General features: G+C 45.9%; 1 protein-coding gene and 1 long non-coding RNA gene across 3 annotated transcripts in view; both read right to left on the bottom strand.

The window, feature by feature from the left end:
* The window catches only part of LOC118014032 (carboxyl-terminal PDZ ligand of neuronal nitric oxide synthase protein-like), a 276,011-nt gene that overhangs the window by 212,488 nt on the left and 43,031 nt on the right, over nucleotides 1-20,492 (bottom strand). The window lies entirely within an intron of this gene.
* On the bottom strand, nucleotides 18,597-19,389 carry LOC118014034. The gene is made up of 2 exons (XR_004680176.1): nucleotides 19,293-19,389; nucleotides 18,597-18,831 (listed from the first exon to the last, which is right to left on the bottom strand). It is a non-coding gene; the product is annotated as an uncharacterized LOC118014034 (long non-coding RNA).

Below are 20,492 nucleotides of genomic sequence, written 5' to 3'. Positions count from 1 at the left end.
TTTTTTTTTTTTTTAAAGATTTTATTTATTTATTTGAGAGAGAGAGAATGAGAGAGAGCAAGTACATGAGAGGGGGGAGGGTCAGAGGGAGAAGTAGACTCCCTGCCGAGCAGGGAGCCCGATGTGGGACTCGATCCAGGGACTCCAGGATCATGACCTGAGCCGAAGGCAGTCGCTTAACCAACTGAGCCACCCAGGCGCCCTATGCTCCTGCCTTTAACAATAACTGTCCCAAATCCTCAAGAAAGTACTAGCAAGACAAATCCACCAACCTATAAAAAGGATTATACACAGTGGCCAAGTGTGATTTATCCCAAGATGTAAGGTTGGCTGAACATAGGACAGTTAATATACCACTTAATAAAATAAAGACCAAAGGCCATTCAATCAACCCAAGAGACAAGAAGTATTTGATAAAATCCAATACCCTTTTTTTTCCCCAAAAACCCTTTCATGATGAAAATACTCAATAAACTATGAATGGTAGTAAACTTCCTCCATCTAATAAAGGGTAATAAACCAACAAATGAGCCCACAGCTATCCTCATGCTTAATGGTGAAAGACTGAATGCTTTTCCCCTAAGATCAGGACCATGTCAAGGAGGTTTGCCCTTATCACTTCTATTCAACATGATCTGGGAGTTCTAGCCAGCCAATAAGGCAAGAAAAGAAATAAAAGGCATCCAGATTGGAAAAGAAGTAGCCATACTATCCACAGACGACATGGTCTTGTATATAAAAAATCCTAAGGAATACACACACATACACAAAATCACATTCAATGAAGGAGTTAAAAATGAAATTAAGAGGGACGCCTGGGTGGCTCAGTCGGTTGGGCATCTGCCTTCTGCTCAGGTCATGATCCCAGGGTCCTGGGATGGAGTCCCACATCGGGCTCCCTACTCAGTGGGGAGCCTCCTGCTCCCCCTGCTTGTGCTCTCTCTCTGGCATATAATAAAATCTTTTTTAAAAATGAAATTAAGAAAACAATTCCATTTACAATAGCACCCAAATAAAATACTTAGGAATAAATTTAACAAAAGTGTACGACCTATACACTAAAGCTTACAAAACACCTCTGCAAAATTCAAGACCTACATCAACAGGAAGACTTTCCATGTTCATGGATTAGAAGACTTAAGACGGAAACACTCCCCAACTGATCTGCAAATTCAGTACAATCACTCCATTAAAATCTATAACCTGTTTATAAACTAGCATCTCTAACATCAAATGTGTGGGTCTTCCACACCAACTAATTCTCCAGTTCTCTGCGAACACCAACTGGGTGTCCTACAATTTCAATTCTGACACTCAGTACCCAGAGTTAACACATGCCCACAGGTTAAGAGTTCAGCCCAACAAAACCCCATTTGAGATACTGGTTGGAAGTTCTGAGCCTCCCATACGTCTGACCAACCATCTGTAAGTCAGGGATTCCCATAACTCTTGGGTTCTTACAGACTAATGACTGGACAAAGCAAAAGGTGATCCAAAATGCCATGGAGTCCAATAATTTAACAGCTCACAGAACTCAGGGAAACACTTTAGTTACTATTACCAAATTATTATAAAGGATACAAGTGAACAGCCAGATAAAGAGGGACACAGGTATGTGGGAAGGGGCACAGAGCTCTAGGAAGCCACTCTGGGCAGGCCACCCTTCCAACACCTCAGTGTGTTAGCCAACTTAGGAGCTCTCCAAACCCATTGTTTAGGGGTTTTATGGAGGTTCCACTAACAGGCATGATTAAGTCACTGGCCACCGAGACTGAATTCAATCTCCAGCCCCTGGAGCTTCCCCTAAGGTCAGGAAGTGGGGCTCAAAGTTCCAACCTTCCAATTACATGGTTGGTGCCTCTCTCCCAAGCAGCCCCCATGCTGAAGCTTCTAGGGGCCCACTAAGAGTCACTTCATTAACATCAACTCAAGGTAAGGTTGAAAGAGGCTTCTTATGAACAATGAAAGATGTTCTTCTCCCCCTTCTCAGGAAATTCCAAGTGTTTTTAGGAGCTCTGGGTCAGGAAGCAGAGACCAAATATATATTTATTGCATTACAGTATCACAAAATCCAATCGGTCTTTCTTGCAGAAATTAACAAGCCAATCCTAAAATTCATGCGGAAATCCAAGGGATCCAGAAAAGCCAAAACAATCTTGGAAAAGAACAAAGTTGTAGGACTCGGACTTCCCAATTTCAGAAATCACTACATAACTACAGTAATCAATACAGTGTGGTACTAATATAAAGCTGGACATATCAATCAATGGAGTAAAACAGAGTCCAGAAATAAATCCCTAAATTTATGGCCAACTGATTTTTGACAAGAGTGTCAAGACAATTCACTGGAGGAAAGAAATGGTCTTTTCAACAATGGTGCTGGGACAACTAAATATCCACACACAAAAGAATGATGCTGGACTCCTACCACACACTATTATGTAAAATTAACTCAAGATCTATCACACATCTAAGCGTTAAAACTACAAAATTCTTAGAGGAAACCATAGGAGTCAATCTTCATGAGCTTAGATCAGGCAATGGTTTCTTAGGACACCAAACGCACAAACAGAAGAAAAATAAACTGGACTTAATCAAAGTTAAGACCACTTGTGCGTCAAAGGACACCATCAAGAAAGTCAAAGGACAACTCGTGTAATGGGAGAAAATATTTATAAGTCATATCTGAGAAGGGACTTTCATCCAGAATATAACCCTTACAATTCAACAAAAGAAACAACTCACATAAAGAATGGACAAAGGGTATGAATAGACATTTCTCCCCAAAAACATAAATGGCTAATAAGCACATGAAAAAAATGCTGAATCATGAGTCATTAGGGAACTGCAAATCAACACTACAATGAGATACAGTTCACACCCACCAGGATGGCTAAAATAAGCTCCAAAATAACAAGTGTTAATGAGGATATGGAGAAATTGGAATCCTCATACGTTGCTGTAAAAAAAATATAGTGCAGCCACTTTGGAAAACAGTTTGGCAGTTCCTCAAAAAGCGAAACAGAGTTAACATAGGAATCAACAATTCTACTGCCAGGTACGCACCCCCCAAAAATGAAGACATAAGGCCACACAAAAACTTGTCCGTGAATGCTTAGAGCTGCATTACGCAAAACAGCCCCCAAAATGGAAAAACCCACATGTCCATCAATGGATGAATGTGTAAAAAAAATGGGGTATATCCATATATTATTATTATATATAAAAAGGAATGGAATGCTGATACATGCTACAGCATGGATAAACTTCACCATTATGCCAAGTGAAAGAGGCAAGTCACAGAAGACTCCACATTACAGGAAATGTCCACCATAAGCAAATCCATAGAGACAGAAAGTAGATCAGCGGTTGCCAGGAACTGGGAGATCGGTAACGGTAGTTTTCCTCTGGGGAGGATGGAAACAGCCTGCAATTCCACAGCAGTGGTGGCTGCACAACAGAATGAAAATACTAGAAACCATGAAGTCGTACACACTTAACACAGTGAATTGTATGGTATGTAAATTTATCTCAATAAAGCTGTGATCTTAAAAACATACCCACGAGAAATAACCGTCCTCCTTTTGATTCGTTGCGGACAGGAAAGAATTACAACCAAACTGGGTTCTGCGTGAGCCTCCGAAGTGCTCTCTTTAAGGCAAGGCTATGACCCTCCCCAACCACTCTGGCCTCTCAAACGCTCTTCTGGGCCATTCTGCATTGCTGGCTGTCAACTAGACGCTTAAATTCATCAGAGAAAGCATTCCCAGGGAAAGAAATGAGCTATAACGGTCCTGAATTTTAGTTCTCATTCGAGAAGATATATTTCCCACCCCCAAAGAATATGCATTTTTCCTACACTGTAAGAGTATAGCAATCTCATTTCATATTCCTACTCACCAATGCAGTAAAACGAAAAAGCAGCTCACAAAATAGATTATTTCTGTCTCATGCTGAACCTTCTCAAGCAAAGAGTCCCACCACCATGACATTTCTGGAACTGCCTGGGTGAACCAGGCTCACTAGGGTGATCCCAAAACACAAACAGCACTAATCTTCTAGGCAGGAATGGATTTTTTTTTTTTTAAAGATTTTACTTATTTATTCATGAGAGACAGAGAGAGAGAGAGAGAGAGACAGAGGCAGAGGGAGAAGCAGGCTCCCCGCGGAGCAGGGAGCCCAATGCAGGACTCGATCCCGGGACTCCAGGATCATGACCTGAGCTGAAGGCAGTCGCTTAACCAACTGAGCCACCCAGGCGCCCCAGCAGGAATGGATTTTTAAAGACACAGCAAGAAAAAAGATAAAATAATGTATTACACATGTTGCAACTCAGAAATTCCAGTATTCAAGACCATGACTGAAAGTGGGCGGGGGGTGGGGGGTGGCGGGGAAAGGTCAGGCCATGATGAGATTAAGAAAAGGAAGTAGATTTCTGGGTTGGAAAGGATAGTAAACATAGATAATGTTGCCTGACAACTCCCCCCCCCCCCCCCCCGCCCCGCACCCTGCACACACACCCCTGGAATTTTTTTTTAATTTATTTAAATTCAATTGGTTAACATAGCGTATTATTAGTTTCAGAGCTGGAGGTCAGTAATTCATCAGTCTTATATAACACCCAGCGCTCATTCCATCGCGTGCCCTCCTTAATGCCCATCACCCAGTTACCCCATCCCCCTCACCCCCCTCCCCTCCAGCAACCCTCAGTTTCCTATGATTAAGAGTCTCTCATGGTTTGTCTCCCTCTCTGATTTCATCTTTTTATTTTTCATTCCCTCCCCCTATGCCGTTTCTTAAATTCCACGTGAGTGAAATCATGGTATTTGTCTTTCTCTGACTTATTTTGCTTAGCATAATATACTGTAGTTCCATCCACGTCATTGCAAATGGCAAGATTTCATTCCTTTTGGTGGCTGCATAATGTTCCATTGTATATATATATACACCACCTCTTCTTTATCCATTCATCTGTCGATGGACATCTAGGCTCTTTCCATAGTTTGGCTACTGTGGACATTGCTGCTATAAACATCGGGGTGTACGTACCCCTTCGGATCCCTACATTTGTATCTTTGGGGTAAATACCCAATAGTGCAATTGCTGGATCATAGGGTAACTCTATTTTCAACTTTTTGAGGAACCTCCGTACTGTTTTCCAGAGTGGCTGCACCAGCTTGCATTCCCACCAACAGCGTAGGAGGGTTCCCCTTTCTCCGCATCCCCGCCAACATCTGTCGTTTCCTGACTTGTTAATTTTAGCCATTCTGACCGGTTACACCTGGAATTTTAATCTCTTCTTTAAATGCTTGCCATGCTTAAATACCACCCCTGTTGAAGAGATCACTATCTCAGGCACCAGCTCTGTTAGCAAGTTCTCCCTTTTATAGCAAGCAAAAATCGGTCTCCATAGAGATTCAGAATCTACTCTGTCCTCAAACATGTAAAGATATTTCTCATCACCCTGGCAGCCACAGGCCTTCTGTTCCGCACATCATAGCTCTTCTGATATTTAGAGTTCAAAGGGCATCACGGGTAAGGCTCCACTACTCTCCTCAAAAAGGTATCTCAGGTGCTAGCGGCTCTATGGAGCACTAGACCATGAGTGCCCTCCGGGGGCAGCCGAAACGAGGATAAAGGGAGGAGTAGCAAAGTACACGAGAAGGAGCCAGGGAGGGAAACCGGAGGCGCCCAAGAGGGCCAGGTGCCCCAGCAAGCTGTGCTTCCACCCTGACGCCAACCAAACCCCGAGCAGCAGGGGGCGCGGGATCTCCAGACACCGGAGTCCCTCCGCGCGTGGCTCAGCCACTAGGCTGCCCTGGTCTTTCATCTGTGTCCAGTGGAGACCACAGATACCGGTTCCTTTTTCTCACACACGAGTTGAGAAAATGGAGGTACCGTGTACTTTCTCTCTGAAAGGAGCAATAATGCAGAGACAGACCAGTTATTACTAAGAACAAGGGAGGGAAAGTTCATCTCTGGAGACCTTCCACTTCTCGCTTTCGATCCTTTCCCTCATCTTCCCAGGTCCCCTGCATCCAGCCCTCCTCCCGAGGCAGCAGTGATCCTCTCCCAAGATTTCTTTCCCCTCTTCCCTCGTCCCCACCAAAACGCCCTGTTCGGTGTTCCGAGTCCCTCCCCCCGCTCTACATGCAGCTAACTAGTTACATAAACTAACCCCTGGTAGGACAACACTGGCAGCAAGGGGCCTAATTAACTAGCCCAGCCCGGTGATGCGTGTACCTTCACGGCATCTCATGGAAACCGAATAGTCTCACGTGCTAGTCACCGGCCAGAGTCTCTAGATCAATAGAGTGGGTATTTGGGGACAGAGAGGTCTTTTAACTAAAGCCTTCAAATCACAACATGGAAGCTTCCGTCTTTTCTGCCCAAGGGCAGGTGGTGGCTCTCCACAGAGAATTAGAGGTTGGGATTATGGACTCGTAAGGGAGGTAAGCAAGGGATAGCAGAAAGTACCCAGGCTTTGGAGTCCGATCTGGATAACTATCTGGGCTTCAGTTTCTATAAAATAGGACAAAGTCTCCCCTTCTTGCAGAGCCACCGTAAAGATTCAAGGAGATGGGCGCCTGGGTGGCTCAGTTGGTTAAGCGACTGCCTTCGGCTCAGGTCATGATCCTGGAGTCCCTGGATCGAGTCCCGCATCAGGCTCCCTGCTCGGCGGGGAGTCTGCTTCTCCCTCTGACCCTCCCCCCTCTCATGTGCTTTCTCTCTCATTCTCTCTCCCTCTCAAATAAATAAAATCTTTAAAAAAAAAAAAAAAAGATTCAAGGAGATAATGCACATAAAGTGCTTGGTTCTTACACATTTTCAGCTCCCTGTAGGTTAGTTCTCCTTGTTATACTTGGTTCATTCATCAGTTGTGAGTTTTGATTTGTTTCTTAGATTAACTGCGTCTTCCCTAACTAGACTGCCATGACTAGGGGCCGCTGTATCCACATACAGCACAAAGCCTGGCCCCTCAAACAAATGAGCCCATGGTAGTTTTTCCTATTAAGCAAAAACCTTTAGATATGTTCTATTACTACCTTTAGGCAATCCCAGTCTGTTAAGCTTGCATCTAATGACCCAACATTCCATGGTGATCGCCCAACAGTCCTCATAGCAGAGGCATTAATCACTACCACCACCCATCATACAGCAAATACTTTTGCAGTGATGTGTCAGGGTAATCCAGGTAATCTAGAGAAAGCAGGAAGCCTAAGGAATCAAGAGTCACAGTAACAATTCCTCTCACCAAAAGGAAGAGAAAAATGTAAGCCACAAAGATAATCAAGAAGTCCAATCGAAGAGTCCATAAGGGTAGCCAGTGAGACAGGCAGAAATGAGGGGGAACACGGACTGTGAAGACAGTTTCCCAGAGAGAAGAAATGATGGGAGAGAAGCATGAACACGTTAGGAGAGCATCTCCAAAGGCTTTCGCCCCCACCTCCTGTTTTATTCCAACAAGGCAGGACACTGATGTCCAATGATCAAGTGTTTTGATCGAGGTCACCCAGTTAGTTACAGACTCAAGGTGAGACTATGACCCAGGTGTCCTGGCCTCCAAGTCAATGCTCTAAAAATCGCAGGACAGAATCAAATGAAAAGACTTGGCAGTCCCAAACCCCAGCTCTGCCTCTTTTAAACTAGTCTACCAATAGGAGCCAACTGGTCAACCTCCCTGCGCCTCCTCTTCTTCATGGGAAATGGAACCTTGCGGGGTTATCAAGGGGATTACATGGGACTGTGAGAAGAACAAGTTGTAGCTCATCTGGGCTCCAGTCCTTTATTCGAAAGTTACAGAGCACAGGGTGCCTGGGTGGCTCAGTCGGTTAAGCTTCCAACTCCTGACTTCAGCTCAGGTCATGATCTCAGGGTGGTGAGATCAAGCCCTGAGTCTGCTTTAGACTCTCTCTCCCTCTTGCTCAGCCCCTCCCCTACTAAAATAAATAGATAAATCTTTGAAAAAAACATAAGATAAAGAGCACTTTTTATTTGCCAAAGATCAGGGAGGCAAGAAGGGATTGTAATGGTGGAGGATAATAATAAGGAATGACCAAGCTCCGTCCTAACAAAGAACTAGGTTTGTTAAGGATTGTCCAGAGGACCTTGAACAAATACAAGAGGAATCGGGTTACAGAAAAGGAAATGGTCCAGGACAGGGACAGAAGGGGTTGCAGGCAAAGGTCTCTCTGGGACACGGAGAAATGCTTTAGAAAACAAAAGACAGACTCTGCCAAACCTGGCCTAAAACCTGAACTTCATAAATAACACTGTTTGCCTCCCAGTCTGAGATGCCAACAAAGCACAGCAAGTGTTTGGATTTGTCTGATGAAAGACTTAAGAAGAAACTGATATTTTAAGTAAAGATTTTTGTGGAGAGGTGGAAAAGATTCGCCTTATATACTACAGAGTTAAACAAACCCATTTAGATGTCCTTGTTAGTGGTCTACCTCATCCTTGGAGTTCTGGGAGGTTCAGAGAAGAGAACACGAGGGAGGGGATGGGGCCAAAAGCCAGCCAGCATGGGCCACAAGGCAGCCCCTGGGGCAGAGGGAAACACTGCAACAGGTGCTGAGCCAGGACCCTCATCCACAAAGGAGCCTTCCGCCAGAGGCTCACCGGTCATGAGCCACAAGGTTCCTGGAGCATGAACAGCAGGGGCAAGGGCAGTGGGGGTGAAGGCCAACCAGATGACCGGCCATCTCAGTTTGCCTAGAGCGGTCATGGTTTTAGCACTGAAAATTCCACATCAGAGGAATCCCCAGTGCTGGGCAAACCCTGTCCCTGTCCTGGTTGGTCACCCCAAGTGCAACTGCCCCCTACCCTGTTCTGCCTAGCAAGATGGGAGTACTAGAGGTGCCAGGAGCCTTACCAGTCAAGCACACCACCTCTCCTACAGGAGGGCCTTCTTAATACCTCAGCTCCTGGGGAAAGGTAAAGAAAAGGAAGAAATAGGAGTGAGCAAGACCAGCCCCTTGGGATGTCTTGCAGGCACCAACTTGCCAATTACCGGGATGCCCCCTGAAAAGTGGCACTCAGCCACACCAGCATCTTCCTCCATCATCCGCCCTGGATAGGGGGTGGGGAGGGGGCAAATGAACAAAGTAAAATGCTATTCAAGGACATAGCAATTAGGGGCGCCTGGGTGGCTCAGGTCATGATCTCACGGTCCTGGGATGGAGCCCCGCACCGGGCTCCCTGCTCAGTATGGAGTCTGCTTGTCTCCCTCTCCCTCTGCCCCTCCCCACCACTTATGCTCTCAAATAAATAAAACCTTTAAAAAAATTTTTAACGAAAAGAACATAGCAGTTAATAACCACTTTAATATCAATGTGTGTATTTCTGTACAAATTCCAAGAACTGTAAACCCTTCACCCATTACCACAGTCTTATCCTGTTGGGCCACTTTTCCCACATATACAAAACCAAACCAAAGGAAAACCACGGTTCCATCATCACCACTGTCCCACTAACCTCTCTGGGCTTCAGCCTCCCTAAGCAGGAGTAAGAATACCTGTTCTTCCCATTCTCAGTAGGAACAGAGTGTGTATAAGGCTCAATGGAGTGATCGATATGAACAGATTCTGAAAAGCAGAAAGTCCTACAAGAGCAAGAGGTGGTACTGTTAAAATACGGTGGAAGTGTGGCACCAGGTCCCCGCCTGCTAGGATGAGGAGCAGGAGGTACAATCAGAGGGAGAAGGTAGGATAGAGCCAAACCAAAGCATCAGACTTTCTGGGCTGGGGGCCACAGACTCTACCTTTCTAGAGCCCTACCTGCTCCCAGGATGCAGAGCAATGTGCTCTCATGGGGGACCGCCTTCAGACACCATCTCCCTCCCAGAAAGGGAGAGACAGAGGCAGTTCTGAAGATGCCATGGCCTAGGATTGCAACCATAAAGCATCTCCAGACTGTTAGCACTATTGGTTTCCACTTTGGGAGAACTCAGAGGCAGCGTGGTAGAGTGGAAAGGGTCTACATCTCAACATCACATACGGACTGTGGGATCTCGAGAGTTACTCACCCTCGCGGAGTGAGCCTCGATTTCCTCATCTGACAATGGAGACAATACCTAAGTGAAGGCTCGGATATGAAAATTAAATGACTTATGTACAGCGCGGAGAGCACCCCATCACATGGAAAGTCTTCCATCAAGAGCTCTGATGGCAAAGGAAACGCTCAAGACACCCTGGACTCCCTTCCCTCCTTAGGCTCACTGCCCTGCTGCCCCAGCATGATTAGCCCAGAAGTGCTGGGCACGCAGAACACCCTCAGGGACTGTAGGAGGATTCACTAATGGGCTGTGAAGGCCCACTAGTCTATTCAGTTGATAATTTTCCTTCTGGAAGGACACAGAGCCTTTACCACAGGTTTATGGGACTTGGTGAAATGTGGCAAAAACCAGAAGACCAATCAATATCCGTGTTCTTGCCTTACTGAAAACACACAGCTTGATGGCATTATCCAACCCCCGTAAGAAGATCTTGTGAGTTCTGGCCAATTAAATGTGAATAGAAGTGATGTGCACCCACTTCTAAAGAAAAGTCTCCCACAGGACATCCTTGTTGTCTTTCCCATTCAAGGAGGGTAAACAAGGTGGAAAGAGTCTGGGTCCGCATGCAGCTAAGGACTGTGCAGTGAGAAGTGAGAAATACTGACGGATAGAAACCACTGAGATTTTGGTGGGTGGTAGCCAGCCTCCAAGACAGCTCTAAATGACTCACCTCCTGGTATTCACGCCCCTGTGTGGTTCCCTCCGAGTGTGAATAGGCTGATCTGAGTAACCAGTAAGAGGTGACAGAAATGACAGAGTATGAATTCTGGAGCTGGGTTTTTAAGATATTACATTAAGACATTACCTCTCTCTCTCTCTCAATTCACTCGCTCTGGGGAACCTAACTGCCACATCATGAAGACACCCACACAGCTCTATGGGCAGGTCTGTGAGGAAACAGTCAGCTCCAATTTGCTAGCCATGCAAGTACGCCATCTTGGAACTGGATTCTCCAGTCAAGTCTTCAGAGGACTGCAATCTCCTAAGAGACTTGGAGCAAGAGCCCCCCGCCCCAGCCAAGCTGCTCCTGGAAACTTGACCCACAGAAACTACGTGATGTAATAAATGATTATGGTTGTTTTAAATTTTGAGGTGATTGGCAACTAATACACAATATATTTCTTGTTTTAGCTGAAGTTCTTTACCAAGTCAATACATTTTGTATCCAAAGGAACTGTCCAATGCATTCTACTATTCCTTTGGGTTACAGGTAACGTTTAACGTGAGGGACAGATAGTGGGCACCCCCTCTTTCACATTCTCTCTCTCACGGATATAGAGATGCTTACATACACACTCCAAGCCAATCCACAGCTACTGTAACTTTCTTTCAGTTAAGGAGGGTATTCTGTCTGTGGATTCATGGATAGGGAGGAGCCTGAGCAACCCCAGGGAAATGCCCAGTGTACGTCTCTAACACCACAGTAAAACACAATTATGTGTGTATGCACACGTGTGTGTATGTTAAGGCACAGGAGAGATGCCATCAGGTTTTTGATTAATGGGACAGCAGAATGGGAGGCAGGCAACGGAGTAGGATGAAGAATGGGTTTAGAAATCAAGCACAGAAAGAGCAGGAAAAGGTCCACACACACTGACTTCAAGAAAACAGAGCTCTGAGATTTGCCTCTAGTGCCCCCGAGTCCCTGGACCACTTCAGCTTTAAAGCAAAAAACAGCCACACACCATGTTGCTTCCAGACAGCACTCCTAGAGACGGTGGTGATGGTACCATTAAATCAGATCAATAGCTACAAGAGCATCCAGAAACACATGCCAACCCAAATCCAGTTAAACTGCATGCAAATGGCAAATCAATAGCATTGCAGAAGTGCAGAGGGACAGACAAAGGGCTGGGGGGGGGGGGGGGGGGTAGCAGAAGTGGCCCAGAATTTGAATGTATGGATCAGCGCGGCTGAGAGGCTGAAATCGACCAAGAGGAGAGAGAAGAATAGAAAATGTGGAGAGGCGGCCCCGCCGCAGGAGGCTCTTGCAAGTGCAAACCCTGCTGTGCCTCCTAATCGGGGGCAGGGAGGTGGGGGGAGCATCCACACAGGACAAAGTCAGAGAAGCAAAGGAAGACGGCGCTCCAACTTTCAGCTCCCACCTGTATCACCAGAACCAGGGCCCCTGAGGACTCAGAGTAGGACAGAGACTCAGAGGCCAAGTCCCAAGATGACCAGAATCTCAGAATCCTTGTACACTTTTGCATGAGTCACCCATCCCCCCACAGAAGCTCAGAGCTGCTGCCCTGTGGCCTGCACCCTGGTTGGCCTGACGCAATCGCCTCTTCCAAAAGTCCCAGAGTGTGTCATCATGCCAGAAAGGCCAAGAGGCACTTCTCTGTCTCCTCAAAGGCAGCTCCCTTCACGCCAGCTGAGAAGCAATTAAAGATAAAGACATGAGACACAACCCTCTTACTATGGTTCTTCCACCAACTGGTCTCCTGAAGTTTGGCAAGCCACCTGACATCAGATTTCCCACCAGGAAAAGGTAAGGCATTACCCACCTCTGCAGCATGGGAGGGGGGCAGGAATGTATCCAGAAGGAGTGGGAAAACGAGTGCGCAAGCCCAGTGTGTCATACCAGGAAAACAGAATCTGAGGTTCTAGTTTGACATTTTCTTTTCAAAATCTGCTGTTGATTCTGCTTTGCAACAGGATATAGTAATTTACAAGACTGAAGCTCCATAAGGAAAAGGACAAGATCTTGCATTTCTTTTTGTATCCAGCCCAGAATTAGAAGAGGTTAGATAAAAGAGTAAGGGGGTGGGGATAGAGGGATCATGAGCCCAGATTTCTATAATTAAATACTTGGTTGAATCAACACAATTTTTTAAAATATTAAGTGAAGGATCCCCATCTGGTAGGCTTTACCCATGCTATTTTCCAGCCCTGAAATCCCTTCTTCTCCATTAAATCTCTTCAAATTCCACCATCTTCAAGATGCAGGTCAATCTCATTTTCTTCCCTATACAACATTCTCCAACCCCTCCAGCCCACAGCAGAATGTCCACCTCTGAAGATCTGGAGCATTTGTTGGGACCGATCTGGACAGTACTAACCTGGGTTGTTTTAATGTTTTCACTTGCTCATATAACAGTTTTCACTAGATTCCCTAAAATCTTAGGATCCTAGATTGCATTATGTACCTAAATCATGTCCCCTACAACACTTAATCACATATACACAGGGAGGCAAATACAGAAGGTTTTGAATTTAAAAAGCGTTTGGAGTTCCCACTTTCAAAAGTCAATTCACAATATTCCATTGCCTGGACCAATTTAAGTGACACGGACGAATCAAAGGACATGCCGTCCACCACATGCACCAAGTTCATTTAGGACGAGGCCTTTGGTGTTCTAGAAAGCAGGTCTGTTCGTCACTGCTGCTCTTGAAATTCAGTTACCCTTCCCTGAGTCTCCACAAAGGTCAAAAGTGTCCCAGCCATCCTCCTGCTTTGAGGCAGATCCCCAGATGGTGACAGTAATTGCCAAGTTACAAAGCAAACTTGGGTCTGCCCCCTCCCTGCACAGACCTGGCTCTCCCCCTGGGAGATGTCAAAGGCTTCCGCTTCTCAGAGTCCGAAGTAAATGCCAGTTCTGCAGCTAGAACCGGTGTCCCCCCTCTCAAGATCACATCCACAAATTCAGGACATTTGTACCAACTGTTCCTGTCCTCCAGTACTGGACATCTTCCAGAATGAGAAAGAAATTCATCTTCCCACGATTCCAAGAGCCTGTCTCCCCCCGCCCCCTTGCAATCTATAAAAGTCAAGAGCCTTTGCAGATACTCAGCATGCACACTGTCCTTGAGGAGCCTGCAGCCCGACATGATCCAGACAGTCCTTCCTCCATCCCCTAGCCAGCCGCCGTGACCACGCAGGACAGAAAAACTCGAAGATGGCACGCCAGTCTTCGAAGCACCAAGAGGATGCATGAAGGACAGCCGTGTGCTTCAGCAAGACAAAGCGCTAAGGTCACTGCCGCGATGAGGTTCTATCTACGAAACAGTAGCAGTGCAAAAGGCCAAAACCTAAGTCAAGCAAGTCGGGTCAGATGTCTGCACTGCAGAATCACAGCTTGAAGGATGAACAGTGCTTGTCCCGTGGAGACAGTGGAAGGCCGTTCTTGACAGGGGTACCGCACGCACACACACAGTCCACATGGCCCGTGGGCGCTGCACGCCCTTGAACCCCGAGACAGAGGGACTGGCGCCCACTTTGTTCAGATTTACATGGCAGCTTCGTGGAGGATGGACTGGAGGGGGCAAGAGGACAGACCAGTAAGAGAGAAGGACCAGAATCAGGGCAGGATGAGGGGGTATCCGAGAGGCAGTGAGGACAGGCCTGGGAAACTTAGATGTGGCCATTAGGGAGGGAGGGAAGGAGGGAGGCCGATCCAGGAGGATTTCCAGGATCCCTCTAATCGAATTCATCTTCACTGTTCACCCTCTCCCCACGGCCCTCCCCTCACACCACTACAGCTTTGTCTGGAGATACATTATCCATTATACCTGTGCTCGCTCGGACTCACTCCTCGGATTTGTGTAATTGAGCATAAATGTAGTATTGATGGTGGTGTCAGCTGCATTTTATCCCATTTAATTCCTACGGTGTCCTTTGGAGCCGAATTCATTTTCTCTCCCTTTCAGAATACGTTTCAGTTTTGTGACAATGTCTTCTCTTCCTTCCTTCCTCCCTGCCCGGCTCACTTTGCATAAAGTTGGTGGGGGCAGGAACTAGATCGGCTTCTATGTTCTACTTCATGCCAAGTAGGTTCTTGGCACTCAGTGAATGCTGGTTACTTCTACCAACCACAGAAATAATAACAACAATCTATAAATACTTTGGCTTCCTGCAGTTAAGAGGAATTAACCACACTGCAATTAAGGAAAGGCTGGAGAAAACATTTAGTTAGCAACTTCTCAATGCAGACAACAAGATTAAGGCAATAAATACCAGCTCCAGCATATTTCTTTGGTGGAGTTTTATATAACAGTCCAATAAAATGTGAAAGACCACCCAATGCCACAGCAGAATGCTAACAACATATGAGTCACCCGACGGCTAACACTGAACAGATTGATCACATAAAAGAGAATAATAAACATCAATAATTTATACTGCTGTCAGATTATAAAAAGGAGAGATTGTTCTAAAAATCCCATGCACATATCACTTTTAGAACAATCGAACAAGATAGCATGACCTCATTTATAGATTTTAGGGAAAACTATAAATGGTCTCTGGGTTCAGACACAGTGGTAGCCAAGAGGAGTATGAAATCTACTAGAGTTGGTTCTATCGAGAATAGATTAAGACAGGTAAGGGATCAACTATTTGATGGGATTGAAAAGTCTCCTGTGGAGAGTTCGGGAAGTATAACCAAATGCTAGGTATCTAATAAAACGATGACTTGCCTTTGCTGTTAAAGAGTTTAATTCAAAACGTCTGAGCTTAAACACCGAGAACATAGACAAATTCAATGGACTCAAATAACAAGCACACACCTGGAGAGTATTTTAGGCGAATGGCTGCTAGAAAGTGAACACAGGTGGAACCAAAGCAATGGACCCAGAAATCCCAGCCAATGTGTGACATCATGACATTCCATCAGTCCTATGGCTGGATCTTGAGGACGCCAAAGTTTCAGTTGGGTGCCAAGTCAAGAGATCACCAAGGACAAGACAAAACACCGAGCAAACAAGGAAACCCGGGCACAGAGATCTCTAGTTTCAGAAGATAGATCTCTGCCCATCATGGCACCCAGAGCACTGAGTATACAGGGGGTAAGTGGGGTAAACTGAAGGGGTCTGGAGCCCAGGAGAGGCCGCTTACAGCCCACAGGGCTGAGGGAACCAATATGGAGACACAGGAATTAGGTCCTCATCAGCATATTTTACACTAATGTCAGTTTCAGAACACATTTACCACCACTTTCCGTATTACTTTAATGAGCTGAGATTGCAGCGAACATTTATTAAGTGCTATTATTAAATCATAGTCATCCCATTATTCCCATGATCTCACATCATCAGGTAATTCTGTCCGAAGGTAATGCTCCACGTTCCACCGCACCTGAAGCTCAGGCAGGAATCTAGGGTTTTTCCTTGACTGACTACTCCTCTCTACACCAAAGCCATTTCTCGTTTGATCTGACCAAGTTGGAGAGAAAGTGATCGTACACGGTAGCATTGCTTTGCATCCATGTACCTAATCTCCCCAGACATAAATCTCCTATCACGAGTTCCCATGGATCCCCTTGTCGGTGGACTCACATAACAAGACTTGCACCCTCTCCAAATGCTTCACCTCCCAAAGTCTGAGGACGCCCTCACTTTCTGCTTGAAGGAGGACTGTTGGATGTGATACACCCAGTACTTGGCTGAGTCAGGTGGCCATGACCTCCTCCCCTCCCAGGGACTCGGTCTTGACATTTCCCACCACCCTCCACCATGAGGAGAAGGTTTTGGCACACCTTTTCATGCACATCCTGGGGTCAGTGGGTCTAGGACACACACATGCCACTGCCACCAAACTAAATTTCTCGATAACCACGAAGGACTACATTATGCGGCTTACGGTTCTCAAAGTATTTTCACACATGATTTTATTGGATCCTGCTAATAATCCCACAGCACAAGCAGACAGTGTTGCTAGCTCTATTCCACAGGGGAGAAGCCTGGAGAAACGTAGACCCCTGCCCAAAATTTCAAGCAGTGCAGGGACAGAAAGACAGAGCTGCTAACCCCCCGTCTGGTGCTCTTTCTGCCTCTAAATCACAATCAAGAAAAAAAAAGAAAGATGCCACCGGATAACCCTGGAGCCCAGAGAATTGTCCAAGAGGCCTACAAAAAAGGCTGTTTCTGCTGAGCTTGGACAGCAACTAAATCGAATCACCTCTGAACACTTTCCAACCTCCCAGGGAAATGTCCCTGCAAGGCCACTGTACTTTGGGTCTGCCTGTTTACCAATCTAAACGAGAAGCCTCTTTCCATGGGAAATCACAAACTTAACTGTTCCTGGCCCATCTATCTCAACCGCTAATATAATGAAGACACTTATAGCTATGTTCCCCTGTCTGTCCTGTCACTTGTCATGGAATCAGCTCTAATGAAATCCTTTGCTTATATATCTGCTCCCCACTGAGTCGAGAAATCCCAAGACCAAAGCCCTCATGAATCCCCACACCTAGCACCTAGTATAAACAGGCATCCAAGTGTTCAAATACAAAATGTCCCCTAAGTCCTGAAGGGACACCCTTCCCACTACATTCACCGACCCACACCCACAGAAATCGAAGGGAAACTCCTCTGGCCTTGGAAAACAGTACGACAATAGGAAAGTGTTTCTGCTTCACTCACAACCAAGTCTTTTTCCAAATCCATTCCCCTAAGTCTCAGTTTTCCCTTTTCTGTAGAAAGATGGAGAAGGACTACATTTGTAGATGCTAAAAACCTGGTCTATCAGACCTACTTGAGCCCAGTGAAAAAAAGTTTTAATCGGCTAGGCCTTGGGCAGGATCTGAGAATCTCTATTGTTCTGTAATTCCCCAGGTGATTCTGATGCTCACCCTCAACCAACAGACACCATGGCACATAGTAGGCGTTATACAGGTGCTGGTTTTACTTTAATAAAACCAACGTGGCATCTGCCTGTGAAGCCAACTCACAGAGCCCAGTTTTAAGATTTGGGACTAGATTATCCCTGCAAGGTCCCATTCTGCTCAATAGAGCGCGAGCCTCTGGAAAGGCCTGTCCCCTGTCTTGGATGTTGTACCCTGATGTAAACCACAGCAGAGATGGCCTAATGCACTCGATTCTGTTCCTCCTATTCTTGGGAGGTGACAAAAATAGGGCTTTTTTCAGCAAGGGCCATGTGGATATTGCCTGAGAAATAGAGCAGAGCAGGTGAACACTCATCACCTGTAACCCAAAGCTGATAAACAGCTCTCAAATGGTAACAGAAAGTATCCACTAGATGTAAAGCACCACAGTCAATTCCGTAGGAGAAATAAAAACTCGTGTAATACCTATGTGTTACTGAGCATTGTGACCTCAAAAGTTAGGAAGACCTGGGTTCAAATCCCAGCTCTGCCTCTTACAGGCTGAGAGATCCTGGACCAGTCGCTCAACCTCTCTGCACTTTTGTTTTTCTGATCTACAAGGTGGAGAAAATGCCACCTTCCTTCTAGGGTTATTTTTATTGCCAATATCAGAAATAGCTGCAGGCTCCTAGAACAGCTCAATCAATGGTCTATACTGCCAGACTAAATCCGGTGCTAAGATGTAGGAAGTTTAGCACAGCATCTCCACTACTGAAAGGCTTATATGCCACAACTCAGCTGACAAATGTATTCCTGACGGCGGGAGAGGTTCCTGACCTCAAGAGACTCAATTTAGATGGGGAAAGTTAATATGCACAAAACAAACCAGAGACCATACGTGCATGACATGGTTTAGAGAGTTTGTGATGCAGCTGAACACAACACCTCCGTCAGGGCAGGAGAAACGGAGCAAGACTCAGCAGGGCTCTGGTGGCTAAAGAAGATTTGGATTTATTCATTTTGCAACACCCCGGGAGTGCCTGCTGTGGGCCCAGCACAGGCTTCCAAGAGACAGAACAGTTTAAGGACATGGGATCACCCGCCTCAAGGAGCTCACAGCCTCATGAAGACGGGCATTCACATCAGGAAGAGTTCTCCAAGGGCGGTAGGAGCTGCTAACAAAGCCGAGATCAGGGGCAGCTTCCGGGGATGGAGCCTTTGAGCTGAGCCCTAGAAGGACAAATGGATAAACAGAAGTGGTAAGCCAGGACATTTCAGGCAGGGAAAGTGGGAGACAGGACACAGGAGACAGAGGTAGGAAAGCATAATGGTGTGTTTGTGGCAATGACAGGACACTGAGCGGGCAAGTGAGCGATAATAGCTGGTTGAAAAGAACAAAAATGAGGTCCGATGACAAAGAGCCCAGCTTACTCAATTAGAGGGAGGAGACCTAGAAAAAGTTATCGAAGGACCCATGCAGATGTGCTGTGGGCCAAAGGAGAGCGTGGAATTCTAAGAGACCAAGCACAGAGGCTAGAACGGTCCGACTCCACGCGGAGCCTGTCTACACAGGAGCTGTGAGCAGGTATGCACACAACCACAGACACTAAGGGTTGAAAAGCTTAGATGGGAACCCAAAACACCTGGGCATGAGCTGCGGGAACATCCACAAATACCAGAACGTTTAGCACCTTCAAGTCCTCGTGCATCCCTGTGTGCAGATTAAAGCCTAAAAAATCGAGCCAGGGGTTATCGGAGCCAAAGGAGACTCTTCTGGGGAAAGAATCAATGGCTTCGTCAGGACCCATCCCTATGTGACTCAACAGCCATCCCGCCAAAGTAATCAGCTGACCGGGAAGTCCCGGGCTGACCTCACCAACCAGCAGCTGATCCCTGGTGGCTCAAGAATCTCCAATAATAAAAGGAAACAGGTTGAATGTGGAACAAATTTTTCCCTGTTTGTACAATCCGTACGCCACATTGTATCGGGGAAGTTACACTGTAAATAGCATATACTCCTGTCTTTTTGGAAATGAAAGAAAAAGATAAAACAGGAAAATCGACCCCTTTGAAAGAAAGATTAGAGATAAACTTCAGTTTGGAATACAAATCTTTTTTGAGGAGTCTTCATTCAGGGATATTGGAGAATGTTGAAGAAAATGATCAATATTTAAAATACCATTGAATAGGGGCACCTATTGGTGGCTCAGTCAGTTAAGCATCTGCCTTCGGCTCAGGTCCTGATCCCAGGGGCCTGGGATAGAGTCCCGCATCAGGCTCCCTGCTCATGGGGGAGTCTGCTGCTCCCTCTCCCTCTGCCCTTCCCCCCTGCTTGTGCTCTCTCTCTCGCTCTCTCAAATAAAAATCTTTAAATAAAAAAATAAAATACCACTGAATATTTCATTCTAATATGATGAGCTTTTTGTAACTAAGCACAAGGAATGAACACTCCGTGATTAGAATGGCACCACAGGATAATAGATTGTTGAGTGAACTAAAATCAAACAATTCAACTGAATATGTGCCCAAAAGACAATGCAAAATACAAGTACCTAAAAACCCCAAGTGTATATGGAAATGAAGTATAGAGACAATATTACTATTCCGTGGTAGGGGGAGATTTACTTAACAGTGCTGGCGGGCACCTGGGTGGCTCAGTCATTAAGCATCTGCCTTGGGCTCAGGTCATGATCCCAGGGTCCTGGAATCAAGCCCTACATCGGGCTCCCTGCTCAGTGGGAAGCCTGTTTCTCCCTCTCCCACTCCCCCGTTTGTGTTCCCTCTCTCACTGTGTTTCTGTCAAATAAATAAATAAAAAATCTTTAAAAAAAAAAAATAGTGCTGGGACTACCAAATGCATTGAGAAAAACATAAAATCAGATCAATATTTC

The sequence above is a fragment of the Mirounga leonina genome, unplaced genomic scaffold, assembly GCF_011800145.1.
Source record: "Mirounga leonina isolate KUSES-001 unplaced genomic scaffold, KU_Mleo_1.0 Mir_154, whole genome shotgun sequence".
In the NCBI taxonomy this organism is placed as follows: Eukaryota; Metazoa; Chordata; class Mammalia; order Carnivora; family Phocidae; genus Mirounga; species Mirounga leonina.
Note: the sequence above shows the minus strand (reverse complement) of the source record. Positions and strands in the feature narration are given on the sequence as shown.